The following is a 16,338-nucleotide window of genomic DNA, read 5'->3' on the forward strand; positions in this document are numbered from 1 at the left end:
CAGCAAGATAGGAGGGTGCCATGTTGTTCAGACATTTAAAGGTAAGGGATGCAGTTTTGAGGTGGATCCTATCACTGATTTTTTAGCCAGTGCTGGTCACTTCTGATGTTAGAGTTGTGCTCTCTGCTGGATATGTTCAAGGCTACTCTAAGGGCATTATTTTGTAGTATTTGCATTTTATCTAAGATGTATTTGTTGGCCCCTATGTATAGAGTGTTACAATTGTCTAATTTAGACATTATTAGAGCATTAGCAAGTGTGATACAGCTAGTTCTGGAGAGGAAGGGTCTGCAAGCCCTAATAAGTTTGCAAGTATAAGCCGTTGAGGATGCCATGGCACTAACTTGTTTTCTTAGTGCTAATGTGGAGTCGAGGTTGAAACCTAGTGTTTTTACCTCAGTTACTGTTTTAATTATATTGCCATCAATATTAAATGTGTTGTAACTAAGCTGCCATTCAGGCAGAACCCATGCGATGCCATCCATGCTTGAATGATGAGGTATATCTTGTTTACCAAGGCCGTGTCCACATCAAAAATGCCCGAAAGGGTTATCAGGATCTGGGTATCGTCTGCATAATTTGCGTAGGTGATACCCAATTTGTCAAAGAGTGGCTTGGTAAAGATATTATACATTGTCGGTGAGACACACGATCCCTGTGGAACACCACAGGTGATATGGATTGGGTCTGCGGAGGCTGAAGGTGAGAATACTCTCATCGTACGGTTGGCTAGGAAGGATTGTACCCAATTTATAGCCTCACTCGAGAAATGGGCGGCTGATGCTAGGTTTTTGCATAACACTGCATGATCCACCAGGTTGAATGCTGCCGATAGGTCGAGGAGGAGTAGCATAGCTATTTTACCTTTGTCCTTCAACTCGTCGATTTGAGTCTTTAAGTCAATTAATGCAGTTTCAGTACCATGTTGTAGTCTGAATCCAAATTGGCGGGAGCCTAATAGGTGGTTATTTTCCAGATAGTTCTGAATTTGGAGGTAAGCTACTCTGTCAATAATTTTGAGAAGGAAGGGGACCGTAGTGATAGGTCTATAATTTGTCGGCATGGAAGGTTCTAATGTTTGTTTCTTCAGTAGTGGAAGAACCCAAGATTCTTTAAGGTTGTTAGGGACCGTGCTAGTCTTGAAGGAAGCATTAATTAATTTTGATATAAACGGTGCTAATTCTCTGGCTGCATCCTTAATGATTTGTGCTGTGCAGCTGTCACCTTGACAATTTGAAGGCTTCAGAGAGAGTATGACTTTCTCAGTTTCTAGTATAGAGATATTAGTGAATCTGAATAGTGTGTCATTGCTCGGTAACAGGGTAGGTTGCATTTGTGACGTCTCTAAGAAGTCACACTTTTTTTTTTTTACTTAATTTAACTGTTTTACCTGTTTTTACAAGGTTGGCTTGAGCTTATTTCCCCTAGCATCGCTTTTGCTTTGTTTCATTTGTTAAGTATTTTTTCCGTTTTCGTCGACCCTTGGCCCCCCACCCCTTTTTTTTTCTTCTTCCTTTTAGTGGTCCAAGTTGAGGGCCTGGATGACGTTCCCAACTGCTATGACAGCTTTCCTGTTGGCTGAGAGAAAAAGACATGTATTTCTGCACGTCAACCCCCAGTGCACTCCTAAGGGAGATAAATCCCAATACTGTCAGTACAGCAGAAGAACAGAGTCTAGAGACAACTATGTATCTGTGTTTGATGTTGATCTCTTCTCCAAGGATAGGTGTGTTTGGTTCGGGGGGGATCAGTACCCCCCCTTCTAGTTCCCCGCCTCCTAGATCTGGTAGCTTAATCACTAAATATAATTACAATTTTGCATTTTCCAAAATTCATAGTTTCAAGCGTTAATTATAACTAGTTGTGGGAGTAGAGCCCTAATCAGGAGAGCGCACACCTTGAAGTCTTTATATGTGATGAAATCAAGTATTGGATAAGCTGCTGTCGTGTGGATGGTAGGGTTATCTGCCACTATCACCAAGACTGAAACAAATTGTGAGGGGTAACCATCTACACAGGCTGCGCTAACTACCTGTTAATATACTCACTAGATGTGGTAAGTTAGAGCAGGGTGGATGGGGAGTATTCACTAAAAGGCACAACTGATTTGTGGTTCAATTGGTTTATGGTTCAATACGCCCAACTCTTTTTAAATTCAAATGAGTAGTGGTACATACTGATTTATAGTTTCAAAAGAAAAAAGACCAATGTCAAGAAAACATTTTCTGTTTTTCTTGACATTGGTTGGCATTTTCGGCATTTTCTGTATTTCTTGACATTGTTTGGCATTTTCTGTATTTCTGGGCATTGTTTGAATGCATTTCATTTTGGACACTACCTTGTATTTATCTGTTTCAAGCACCAAGTACCTCACAATTTGTGATTAGGTGTACCAAGAATGTACCATTTTTTCTTTTTTCTTTTGAAACTATAAATCAGTATGTACCACTACTCATTTGAATTTAAAAAGAGTTGGGCGTATTGAACCATAAACCAATTGAACCACAAATCAGTTGTGCCTTTTTGTGAATACTCCCCATCCACCCTGCTCTATCTTACCACATCTAGTGAGTATATTAACAGGTAGTTAGCGCAGCCTGTGTAGATGGTTACCCCTCACAATTTAATTATAACTAGTGTCATTTAAGAAAATTATTTATTCACACATGCTTTTTTTCATATATAAAGAAAGAATACCCACTGTTTTTATTTATTACAAACGCCAGATTTTTTGTGTTTTTAAGAAAGCAAAGAACAGTTAACATCACTAGATTTTCATTAGACAATGTGAAGCCATTTGCTTTGCAGAAGTACAGGTGAACATGTTTTGCTCAAAACTCATTCCACATTACTATGTGTATAACCTAAAGGTCGCCTTCACCTGGCGAACTGACAGTATATATCACTGTTATTAGTTAAGCCTTATCATCATCAAAGCTTTTTGTAGGCACAGAAAAACACGTTCCCTGGTCCACATGCACACTGTCCACTTTTAATTACAAAGAAGAGCGGCTCTTAAGGTTGAAACTCACCAGTCCCTAATAGCATCAATAATTTACTGTGTTGCCGACGCGTTTCGGACTATACAAAGGTCCATCTTCAGGGCCAGGAATGCTACTGGTTCCAAACTATAGGTGTGACCTCACCTTCAATTCCTAAAGGGAAATGTAGAGAAGGACCAGCTATTATTGCTTTGTTCCAACTAGACCTAGTCACTTCAAAAAAGATATTAAGTCATGACCCACCTTGTAGTAAACCTGATTGGGTGTATAGCTCCAGTCTTTAACCATACACTTGTGTTCGGATGTGACTGCGCACTTTCGCACTTGTATGTGTCACTTTCCACCTCAAACAGGCGAACTCAAAACACCAGACTCTAAATAGAGGCAAAAGGGAGTGTAAAGTGTTTGCAACCCCAGAGGGTTCCAATTACTGTAGTGTTTTGTATATTACCCTTATTGTTTTAAAAAGAAAAGTATCCAAAGTGATCCGCCCGTGTTCAATAAAAGAAGTTTTGCCAAGTTTGAAACTCTCCCAAACGGAGAAGTGTCCCGTGAGTTAGTGACAGGTACTAGAAGAAATAGCTACGTTAGTCGAGTGACTTCAAAGCAGTCATGCTTTTGTTTCATATTAAAATACAAATCTGCCAATGCAGGATTACTAACTCTGAGTTCACGAGTGCCAGTGAGCGCTGTGTTAAGGCACTAGATGGTTGTGGTTTAGCTCTTGTGGGGAGACACATCAGGCTCCTGTCAGTGCAGCGTGGGAATACAGACTGTAGTACGGGGGCTGTAGTTACTCACTGCTTGGTCGCAGTACAGCGCATGCGCACGGAGAGCGACACGCTCTTTGTGAAGAGACCACTGTTCTAGCGCGCATGCGTGTCATGTGTTTGTAGTGTCTGCAGGCTCGTCCTAATAACAGGACAGAGTCGCATATCCTACGCGCATGTGCACTACATTTATTACACTGCAGACTGTTTGTAAAGCAGCTGCCGCGCTCCAAAAGTCCCTGGGACGTCCCTGTAGGGGTCCATAATTCGAAAAAGAGACCCATTCTTTTTCTAAGTAGTGTACAGCAGATCTATGTCTATGGGGACACTATGCAGGCTGGAGTTGCCCCTGTCCAAGAAGGTAACGTCTAGGTGTGAAACAAAATGTACAATGATTCATAACTCATACGGGGTGACCATAATGGTGAGTTAGGTCTCCTCCCTACACATACTATACATCGTCTACAGGGTCTAGGCAGTGTTAAGACAGCTAGTTTCTCATCCGGTTGGGCATCCTAATTCACAGATTGTGAGGGGAATTCCGCACCATGGAGTGTTATCCGGGTGAGTGGGGATGACGCAGACAATGATAACACATCAGCTTTTGTCATATTACCATTTACACTTAATCAGTACCAGATGAAAAACACTGGTTAATTGGCATTCATAGTTTTATACATAGTCCTGCCGTCGTTAGGTGTCCAATTCACTCAAGATCTGAACGACGTTCACAATCTAAGCCTCTCCTGGCTCCATGTTCAGCCCTAGCATAGGGCTTGGAAATAACACATCAGATCAGTGTCCACATTAGATTAAATCAGATATGACATATCCAGCATGGCACAACGAATCAAAAGTCCTCATGCAGGGTGTAGGTACCAGTTAAATCACCCTAATCATTCTGTACAAAGTCCTGCCGTTGTTAGTTGCCAATTCCCTCAGGATATAGCAGCCGCTCATGATATTAAATATAGTACATCAATTCAAGGTCTAATTGGATCAAAATCAAATGTAACTCATCAGACATAACACATCAAATCAAAGTCCACATTCATGCCCCTAGGGCTAAGGCAGTGAAGTAAATCGATCCACACAATTTCCTCTGATGTAATTTTCTCACTAAATCACCACCTCTGTGGCACTATCTAACCTGTTCCAGTATAAGGCATTTTAGCTGCGCTGCTGAGTGTCTGGCTTCTGCAAAAGGCATTGCCACTGGCGACTTTTGACTCCTTACTCTGATATTTGATTTGTGCTCCGCCCAGCGTGTTTTCACCTTTCTCGTGGTCATGCCTACATAGAAGAGACCACAGGGACACTTTAGACCATAGATGACATTGGACGAGTCACATGTGCAGGAATGCTTGAGGGGGGATGACTTTCCCTGTGTGTGGATGTCTAATCCTGTTCCCTTTTATTATATTACTGCAATGCTGACAATTCAGGCACGGTATGGTTCCTTTGTGAGTGGGTATCTCTGTAATTGTGGTTGTTATGTCTGCTCTGATTAAACTGTTGCGTAGTGACTTGTTGTTCCTATAAACAAATGTTGGGTTTCCGGAAAGAGATGTTGTAATTTTGGATCCATTTGCAACATGGGCCAATGCTTCTGAATGATTCTTTTTATTCTTTTGCTCTGGGTTGAATGTGTTGTAACGTATACCAGTTTTTGGTGATCCTTGGTTGGCTTAGGTGTCAAAAGGGTTTTGTAGTGTTGATGTAAATCAGAACGCTGTGTCACGCAAACCTTTCTCCTTGTTTACTTTCTTTAGAGCTTGGTTCGCGTGACACGAGTGTCCGTAACTTGTGAAGCTGTGAGAGGACCTACCTGCGGGCCCGCTCTAATAAACTTAAAGTTTATGATTCACTCACCGCGTCCAGTGATTATTACATTGGCGACGAGGCTACTCCTTGCGGGCCCTCATGGCTGGAGGCTGCACGGCAGGGCACCTCGCCGTCGTATACGGGCCTCCGATGAACTGTAAGGTCCTGCGTAACTCCCAAGCTGGACGGCGAAGCAGCACGTCGGAGGAGAAGGTCCTTGGACAGCCAGCGGATCGCTCCGGGCAGACCTTGCAGGGGGAGCGACAACGCCTCTCAGCACTCATCCTCCATAGCGGCATACGAGGTAAGGAGGGGCAGAGGGAGGCAGTGAAAAACAGACGTGCAACGTGGGGGGGGGTCCACTCATACTAGACGTGGATACAGCCCCGTTCCCTGAACCGCCCACAAGCCAGCAACAGTTTCCAGCAAAACAAGCCCAACTGGCCTGGGAGATAAAGAAGACAGCCGTTTGTTTATACCAAAAACGTGCAGAGACTTTATGTTTTCAAGGTGTATTAGTGACATTCTAGAAAGGTGGTGTCACAGTGCTGGAAGGTTGTGTTTATTAACCCCTTAAGTGCCATGGGGATTTCTCCCCAGTGCCAAGGCCTTTTTTGGTGATTTCGGTATGTGGCCATTCAATGGCTTGTAACTTTTTTGTTACATGAGGAATCTCGGCCAAATTTGGCTCCTTTTTTTCCCCACATGTAGGCGGTTGTAATGCCACCCAGGAATCCTAGGTTGCTGTAGAGGGGTGAGAGAAAATAAGCAAAAAGTGCGAAAATGTTGTGTTTTTTCAAAAAATGCCAATAGAATGATGTACAAAGAAGCCTGTGGTTTTTTCCTTGTAAGTGCTAGGAACAAATGGTTTGCTGTGTTAAGTTCCCCAATTTCCTGGCTTTCAGGAACAGGTTGAGTGGAAATGAAAAAAAAATATTTTGATGTTGTTATCAACCATTTTGTGAGAGGTAGGCGATTTTGGCCATTTTTGCCAATTGGACATGCATGGACGGAATGGATGAAAAAGGTAGGAAAGCCGAATTGGAGGACAGAAAGGCATATATTTCTGAAAATTAGACAAAATTCCAAGTTTAGGAAGGGGTGATTTGTGTAGGTCAGGCAACAACTAGGTAGGGGAAACTGCCATAGATTGGGGGAAAAGCGGGAAAATGACCGAAAAAAAAGGTATGTGTTGGACATGGTTGGCTTGGTACGGCAATGGCTTCTATGAATTTTGTGAAAAGCAATGCTCCGCTACATTCCCCTGACTCTTGCAGTTAGGAGAGCACACATTTTTTATAGTGTTTTACAAAACAAGCAATACCACAAGCCACACACTGAGCCATGGTACACAGGAGTTTTATGCTCACGGCCTGAACAGACACACTTAGCATGTGTAAATCGGGAAAACCAATGTGGTGAGGAACGGCAAGCATACATTTTTTGAAAGAGCACAGGCAGACCTTTTCAAGGGTAGGTGACTTGTGCAGGTTTCAAAAGAGTATGGTGCCTAAAGCAGCGACTAAATGAAGGTCTCATTTGAGAAATCTCAGACATTCTGCCGACCGGCAAAACGTACAGATATGGGCCTCGGGTGTCCAAGCCACCGAGGAAAACAGGGAACCCCATGCATTTCCGAAAAGAGGACATCCGTGGGAATCCGCAGAGGTATGATTTGCGCACATCGCCCCAGAATGTATTACCCAGACACCCCCGCAAAGTCTGAAATGTGGGAAAAAAACGCATTTTCCGCACATTTCGCTCGGCCCACCCATCGAAACACGCCCCCAACAACACATGGCCTACTGTCCCGCGTTCCCACAGGTGTCCCGATGAAAACGGTACCTCACATGTGTGGGTGCACCTACCTGGCCGCCAAGGGGAAAGCCTAAAACGCAAGTAAACCCAAGTCTGTTTTCAAAGCGGAATCTCAGCCATTCTGCCGAACGGCACAACATACAGATATGGGCCTCGGGTGTCCAAGCCACCAAGGAAAACAGGGAACCCCATGCATGTCCGAAAAGAGGACATCCGTGGGAATCCGCAGTAGTATGATTTGCGCACATCGCCCCAGAATTTATTACCCAGACACCCCCGCAAAGTCTGAAATGTGGGGAAAAAAACGCATTTTCCGCACATTTCGCTCGGCTCACCCATCGAAACACGCCACCAACAACACATGGCCTACCGTCCCGCGTTTCCACAGGTGTCCCGATGAAAACGGTACCTCACATGTGTGGGTGCACCTATCTGGCTGCCAAGGGGAAAGCCTAAAACACAAGTAACCCCAAGTCCGTTTTCACACCTGAAATGTCACACTCTCACATCATACAGATATGGGCCTCGGGTGTCCAAGCCACCAAGGAAAACAGGGAACCCCATGCATTTCCGAAAAGAGGACACCCGTGGGAATCCGCAGAGGTATGATTTGCGCAAATCGGCGCAGAATTTATTACCCAGACACCCCCGCAAAGTCCGAAATGTGGGAAAAAAAAACGCATTTTCCGCACATTTCGCTCGATGCACCCATCGAAACACGCCCCCAACAACACAAGGCCTACTGTCCCGCGTTCCCACAGGTGTCCCAATGAAAACGGTACCTCACATGTGTGGGTGCACCTACCTGGTCGCCTAGGGGAAAGCCTAAAACGCAAGTAACCCCAAGTCTGTTTTCAAAGCGGAATCTCAGCCATTCTGCCGACCGGCACAACATACAGATATTGGCCTCGGGTGTCCAAGCCACCAAGGGAAACGGAAGGTCTGACTTGCGCAAAGCGCCCCATGATTTATTACCCAGAACCCCAGACAAAGTGAACACTGTGTTTTTTCCCCACCAAATATCACACTTTTTTGGGGATTGTGGCTAATAAAAACTGGGACAATTTGCGCAAGGCAGACCTCTGTGGATTCCCACGGGTGTCCTCTTTTGGGAAATGCATGGGGTTCCCCGTTTCCCTTGCTGGCTTCGACACCCTAGGCCCAAATCTGTAGGTTGCCCACATGAACAAAATGGGCAGTGGCGAAAGGCTTGGGCTTACCAGTGGGTTAACCTTTTCCTTTTGCGCCCCCGGTAGGTGCACCCACACATGCGAGGTACCTTTTTCGTCGGGACACCGGTAGGAACGCGAGAAGGTATGACATCTGTCGTTGGCGATGTGTTTCGGTGAGTGGACACAGGGAAATGTCTCTGAAAATGGCCGGAAATGAAGACAATTCTCAGACATTTCCCTTTGGTCACCCACTGAAACACGTCGCCAGCACCACATGGCCTACCGTCCCACGTTCCCACAGGTGTCCCAATGAAAGGCAGACCTAGTATGCGTGGGTGTCGTACCTGAGGGAGAATGGGTACATCATTTGCACAGCAAGTGGTCTTTAGTGCTCTTAGTACATAGGAAAGTGCTGTCAGTAAGCCCCTTCACATGCACCTTTGCTCACACTTCTCATACATTCACGACACAATGCAGTCGGACAAGCAAGGTGGGGTTTAGCACACGGACAAGCCTCCCTGCTTAGCACAAGGAGGAATGTCCTTGTGAGCAGTGATGCCACGGCAAGGCACCCACCGTATCACTGGCCATTCATTCAACTTTTGTGTCTGCAGCCAGTCGGCATCCATGTCAGCAGTCGCACCTCTACCAAATCACTTGCGCCAGAGCAAGCGTATCTGCACACTTGTCCCATGTGTCCGTGTGCTCACAATGCAACCGTGTCTCCAGGCAACATCTTTCACATCATTTTCCAGCAATTGCACATCAACTGTCTGCATTCAAATGGCATGTGCCAACAATCGTATCTGCACACTGATAGCAAGTGCACATTGGCTCCCTTGGCTACCTGGCCGACAGGCGCTGTCTCTCACACCAACTTCAAGTATGTCCATATCAAGATTTTTACAGCAGTAATATGCGCAACCTTACCCACACAAAGCTAACACCCTCTAACATGCTACTCATTTCTGCAGCGCTGGGAAAGTGCATTCACAGAAATGAGATCTGCATGTTCTATATTGCTATACCTCACTCACACACCAATCGTATCCAATTCATTCCTACAGAAGACATTTCAGCTACACCACACACACCACAAGGTACGGTAAAACAATTAAGAGGGCAGGGTGGTACGAGGTACGCACGACACCACCGCCATGTAGGTGTCCAAGTACCACTTTCATGACACTTCGACCTCAAGGGAGGGAGCCAAAGTGGTGTGTACTATTTCTAAAATACACCCCTTGAGTGAAGGGAACTGAAATGGTGTTCCCATCTTCACCAACGCATCCCTCCAGTGGAGGGAGCAGCACTTGCAATGCTCGTGAAGGCACGCTAAATTAAGTGACGTGAGGTGAAATGCTGTTGCATTTTCATTGATGGTACACCTCCAGTGCAGGGAGCAGGAGTGCCGTGCCTTTGTAAGAGGTGCACAAAATCAGAGTCCAAGGGTTCCTTTCAAGGGATGATGGCCATTTCGGGAAATCAGTCCATCTCCCAAAACTTTTCCTTTGTATGATACAAAAGGAAACAAGGCTGTAGGCAGAGGCCTGGATTGGAAGGGCATTGGGGACAGTACGCCCGAGTATCCTTCCTCACTCCTTGTTTTCTACACACCTTACGTCTTCTGTAAGGGTGTGTCTTCATTGGTGTGGCAGGAACAAAATCAGCAAAGTGTTGATCTTGCAATCTGGCCACATCTTCTACCTCTGGCACAGAGGGAATTTCTACATGGACTATAGTCAGCGATTGAACAATTTCTATTTCAAAGTTCAATAAGGACAAGTTGTTTTGTGGAGTAGCTGCACGGTACACCACATAAGCATTGAACGTTGCTATATGCATAATGCGTGTGTCCAACTTTTTGTACCAGAAGCGCGACTTCTGTTCAGCCTTGTATGCCTCAAGCACTTGGTCGCTTTTATCTACTCCACCCATGTACTTGTTGTAGTCCAGAATGCAGTTGGGCTTCCACACTTGTTGAGTATGCCGCGCTCAGTGACTGCTGAAGTACTTTCATCATGAATAGTACTCAGCATGTACACATCCCTTTTGTGGGAGAATTTTACTGCCAACAGTTCATCCCGCCGCAATGCCATACATTCTCCCTTGGCCAAGTTCTTGCACACAAATTTTCTGGGGAAGCCTTTGCGGTTACAGCGCATTGTACCGCATGCCAGTGTGTCCACATTGAACAATTCCCTGAACAGTGGAATTCCTGTGTAGAAATTGTCCACATACAAATGGTGACCCTTGTGGAGCCATGGAGTGAGAAGATCCCAAACAATCTTCCCAGTTGTCCCTAAATGGGCTGGGCAGCCCGGAGGATTTAGGGTAGAGTCTTTCCCAGTGTAGACTCTCATGTTGCAGACATACCCAGTGGTAATTTCACACACCATGTAAAACTTGATCCCATATCGTGCTCTCTTGCTAGGAATGAATTGCTTGAACACTAGCCGGCCTTTGTACAACATCAATGACTCATCAATGGATATGTTCTGGCTAGGAACATACACCTCTGCAAATCACTGAGTCAAGTGCTTCAGAAGTGGCTGAAGTTTGAACAGCCTATCAAAGTTTGGGTCCGTTCTGGGTAATGCTGCCGAGTTGTCATTGAAATGCAACATACGTAGCAGTGCTTGAAAGCGATTCCTACTCATTGTAGCTGGAAAAAACGGGGTTGCATGAACCGCTACAGTAGACAAGTACATTGCGACAGACGGCTTCGGCGATATTCCCATGTTCAGAATGAGACCCCAAAATTTTCTCATCTCAAGATTGGTTGTTGGAACCCATGCTTGTGCTCTGGAATGGGGTTTCAGAGTGGGACCCCTTGACCGCAAGAACTGTGCAGCATACAAATTGGTTTACTGAACCATATCTGCAATTAACCCATCATCAACAAAAAGGTTGAAAAAGTCAATAGGCTGAAACCTCTCTGTATTTACTGTGCACCCTGATATTCCAGTGAAAGGGGGCACAACAGGCTGTGCCATTGCTGGAGGCACCCACTCTGACTCATCATCCATGACAGGAACTGGCACATGCCTTGCACGTCCTGCTTGTGCCCTCCCCCTTACAGGTCTCCTGCGTGTGGGAAGGGTGGAAATACTGTGTGTCGGAAAGATGGGAATAGGTGCATGTACTCTTTCCACCTCTTCGTCCTCAGATGATGAGCAGGAAGAACTACCATCCACAGAGAAATCACTTCCCCAATCACTTTCATGCTGACCCTCAGAAGCAGTATCTGTATCAGATTCCATATCCACCTCTGTGCCATGCTCTGAGCCAGATTCCAGCAGTGCAGCTAACGCCTGTGCACCAGACAGGGATCGTCGCCGAGAAGCCATGACTACAGTCGCTATGGAACCCTTCACTGTCCAAAGAACAGAGAAAGACTGAAACAATAACTATGTGTGCTTCTCAAAGTGTGGAACCTAGTAGAGTAAGTGCTATGCAATGCCACAAACCTACACCACACAGGGACGCCAAAACGTCCGAACTCTGCTCACAAACTGTAGCAACCCTCTGCAATATGACGTACTCTGAGCACACTACAAAAAACGGAGTACAATTTTGCAAACACTCACGTGAAATGCTAAGGACCAGCTCACTGCTTACTTACAAGTGGGTAGACAACTACAACATACCTGCACCTAAAACAAAGATAACAAAAAATGTAAGGAAGATGTCCTCTTCCACTATACATTACAGAAATACAAGTGTGGAGACGAGGATTGCACCCACAGTACCAATTCAGAGACAGCCAACGTGCGTTGCACCCTCCCCTCCTCCATGAAATGCTGATGCATGGGAAATGGCGTTGAGAAGTAACCATGTAACGTATTAGTGATTGGGTGAGTTGAAAAGGCAGAGGCAATCAAAACTCAGACAGGGAACAAAAGGAAAGTACATGCCATACCCTTCCAGACAATTGCTGGCACACTTTTCAACAAGGCAGAGAGGCAGTCAGAGTCACACACATCAACCACAACCATCCTACATCTCCGCCTGGCCAACGCTACATCTTTCCCCTCCAGGAAGGGATGGGCACCCTGCCGGGGCACCCTGCAACCACTGCTGAACTTGGGGGATAAAAGACTCACATGGGAGACGGGCACCCAAGGCCAGTGACATCACCCCCTGACTGTCCTGCCCCTCTGGCTATCCTGCGCTACAGCTTTGCCCCCTGTGAAAGGATGGGGACTCTGGCGGGTCACACTGGGACCACTCCTGGACTTGGATGACAGAAATGGTGCCCATTGCAATAAAAGGAATGAGCTCCGTACCACGTGGGCATTGCATGCTCAGAAGAAATGACCATCTGCATTACTACTGCAAACATTTTTGTGACACTGCTGTTAGTTATCATTACCCCATTTGTATTTCTGCAAAGCAACCACCTTCCTCTATGCAAGCCACAACCATCATTGCCCCCAGGAACTCCCCACTACCCATTCCCACCCATACCACTGACACTGCAGCCACAGTTCCTCCCACCACAGTAACCACCCACCTCCACATTACAATGGATATCTACAAAAATATTATATGCAGTACTTACATCAGTCAGTGAAAGCTTTCCAGGAGCCACAACTGCAAAGGAAAGAAAAAATAATTACATTCAGTACTTAGCCTACCAATAACACATCTAAACTGTCTTGGGGGTGTCTGCTATCTTTTCGATTTCTACCACCCGATACATGGCACATCCCAGTCATCTACCACCACGGAAGGCTACACTGCACACTGATAGGAAATGGAAATAAGAGAAATAGGCGTATGGCTACCCCCAGCACAAAAAAACAAAACTTGTACTGATAGCTACATGGCAAACTGCCCTCCCAGGGAAACAGCACTGTTTAGCTGCTCTGGGGGGAAATTTGTGACCTACCACGGCAACTGTGTCCCTGGCCACCCCAATACCTCCCCAGAGCACCCAATCCCGTTCACACCACCAACACTACAGGGCCAGTTTCCACCCACCCGAGTAGCAATCCGCCCCCCACATAAACAATGTACCCATAACCAAAAGTCAATACTTACATAACACGGGAGAAGCTTGAACTACACAAGAACTGTAAAGGAAACAAAGGAACACATAAATTATCCGTGTCAGCCCAGCCAAACACCAAACCTCCCAGACAGCCCCCCCCATTGCATGGGGCAGTAGTGTTTACCCACCTTGGGGGAGGATGGGCACACTAATGTGGCCATCTGCGCCAAGCGTAGTTGGGTAAACAAAAAAAAGAATACAAAATTGTAGGCTGCTTTTTAGGGGTGGCTGAGGGGCACCCTAAATTAGCAGTGAATGTTGTACTGCAACGGGGGGTTGCACTCTCCCCCCCACCCCAAATGGAGGTCCCCACCTCATGCATCCTAGGAGGCTCAGGGAGGGCTGCATGAGGTGTCCCCCCCAGCCATTTGAGGTTGTACTAATAACATGAAGATACTGGAGAGGATGTTGACTAAGCATGTGTCCCTGGAAGTGGCAATAGAGACTGCCCGAGGCATGGAACAAACCCACAAATACATGTCCACCATGAAGAGTGATAAACAGGAGGGTGAGGTGGCAACAGTGAGAGGATTTAAGAAAATGAATGTGGGTAAAGAAGTCATATGCTATAAATGTGGCAGCAATCGCCACATCTCTACAAGCGCATTTTGTCCTGCAAGGAACATTTTTTGTTTAAAATGCAAGAAGAAGGGACATTTCGCCAGAGTATGTAGCGAATCAGGACAGGTACAATGCATTGGTTCAGGTGCAAGGATTTCGGAGCAAGAAGAGAAAGCAGAAATTGGCCAAGTACCTCAGGCCAAACACGTACTAGAAATTTCAGAAGTATCCAACAAGCGTAGTATCCAGACGGATGTTTTTCTAACGAATGGTAGGGTGGTGGCTTTGAAGGTGGATAGTTGCTCCCCATGGACTCTGATTTCAAGGAAGACATACAAAGTTTGTCTACAAGGTAGAGTGAGTGAGCTGAAGGAGTAAAAGATAGAGCCATATGCTTATGGCAACGTTAAAATCCACTTATTGGGCAAATTCCAAGCTGTCATTAAGTATAAGGGTAGGAGTTGTGATTCAGAAGTATATGTGATGCAAGAAGGCTCGTCCCTGTTGGGCTGGGAGGAGCAGCACAAACTTGGGATCAGGATACAAGCAAGTGCCGAGGAACCAGTTTCAGTTGCTGAAATTCGAGACAAGTGGGAAGAAGAGTTTCCGAAGGTTTTTCAAGGAGATTTGGGGATGCTTAAAGGTTTTGAGCATGAGATTCGCTTGAAGGCAGGAGCAGTCCCTAAAGTGCACAAACTGAGACCGATACCTCATGACCTAAAAGATAAACTAAAAACTGAGATTGAGACCTTATTGCAGAAGGGGATTATTGAGGAAAGTGAGAGTTTGGAATGGCTATCGCCAGTAGTGGTGGCAGCAAAGGCAAATGGAGACAGAAGACTTTGTGTGGATATGAGAGACATTAACAGGAACATTCTTGTGGACAGACATCCTTTGTCGATAATTAGTGACAAGCTATCGACTCTCAATAAGGCTAAGGTATTCTCTGTGGTTGACCTTTCTCAAGCTTATCATCAGATTCCCTTGAAGGAGGAGTGCCAGCATCTAACGGTGTTCATAACAACTTTTGGTACTTTTAAATATCGCAGAATGCCATTCGGCCTTGCCTCAGCAGCGCTAGTATTTCAAAGGGTGATGGACATGGTTATGGAGGGTGAGAAGAACATTGTGGTGTTCCAGGATGATATGCTTGTGTTTGCTAATTCAAAGTCTGAACATAATGAGGTTTTAAGACAAGTGTTGAGCAGATTGTCAGAGGCTGGTCTGACTGTGAGGAGAGATCAGTGTAAGATTGCTGTCGAGAGAGTAGAGTATCTTGGACATAAAATCAATGAGTTGGGTGTGAGACCGAAAAGGTGTTTGGTGGAAGCAGTAAAAGAGGCTCCTATACCAACTGACAAAGACCAGGTGAGGTCCTTTTTAGGTCTTGCTGAATATTACCATAGATTTGTAAAAGATTTTGCTATGGTGTCTGCTCCCATAAGAATGATACTCAAGAAGGGATCAAGGTTTGAGTGGTCTCCGGAGTGTGGTATGGCTTTTGAAAGTATCAAGGAAGCAATCAGTAAGGCACCGTCTATTGGAAGGTTTGATCCCATGGACAAGACAGTTCTGGTTGTAGATGCTAGTTTGTTGGGTTTTGGAGCGACGTTAGTACAGTTTGATAAGGAGAATAGGGAGAGAGTTATCGCATTTGCATCAAGAGCGTTGAGAGGGGCGGAGTCCAAATAGTCAGTTATCGAGAGGGAGACACTGGCCATGTTCTGGGACGTTATGCATTTTAAGTTTTTCTTGTGGGGCAGACGATTTGTGGTTCGCTCTGATCATAAGCCATTAGTGCAGTTGTTTGAGAGTGGGAGATGGGCTTTAGGTTCACCCAGGATAAGCAGGTGGGGTTTGGGTCTTCAAGGGTATAATTTTGACCTGAGTTTCTTGCCTGGGAAGAAAAATGTTGTAGCGGATTGCCTTTCTAGGATGCCCATGAGTAAAACTGAGATTGTGGAGGGTGAGACAGTGGAGGAATCAGTGGTAGCTGAAGTGAAAGGGGCAGTTGCTCAAGAGAAATGGTTGCAGGGGGAAGATTCTGATGAAGGGATGGCCCCAAAAGAGTAGTTTGGATAGAAGATTTGACATATGGTGGGAAGTCAAGGAGGAGCTTAACATACATGAGGACA

General features: G+C 45.6%; 1 pseudogene; it reads left to right on the forward strand.

The window, feature by feature from the left end:
* Positions 1-3,969: 3,969 nt before the first annotated feature.
* Positions 3,970-16,338, forward strand: part of LOC138559119 (zinc finger protein 84-like) — a 122,020-nt pseudogene continuing 109,651 nt past the window's right edge.

This window comes from Ambystoma mexicanum, unplaced genomic scaffold (assembly GCF_040938575.1).
Source record: "Ambystoma mexicanum isolate Mex_15411 unplaced genomic scaffold, UKY_AmexF1_1 Mex_scaf39, whole genome shotgun sequence".
Classification (NCBI taxonomy): domain Eukaryota; kingdom Metazoa; phylum Chordata; class Amphibia; order Caudata; family Ambystomatidae; genus Ambystoma; species Ambystoma mexicanum.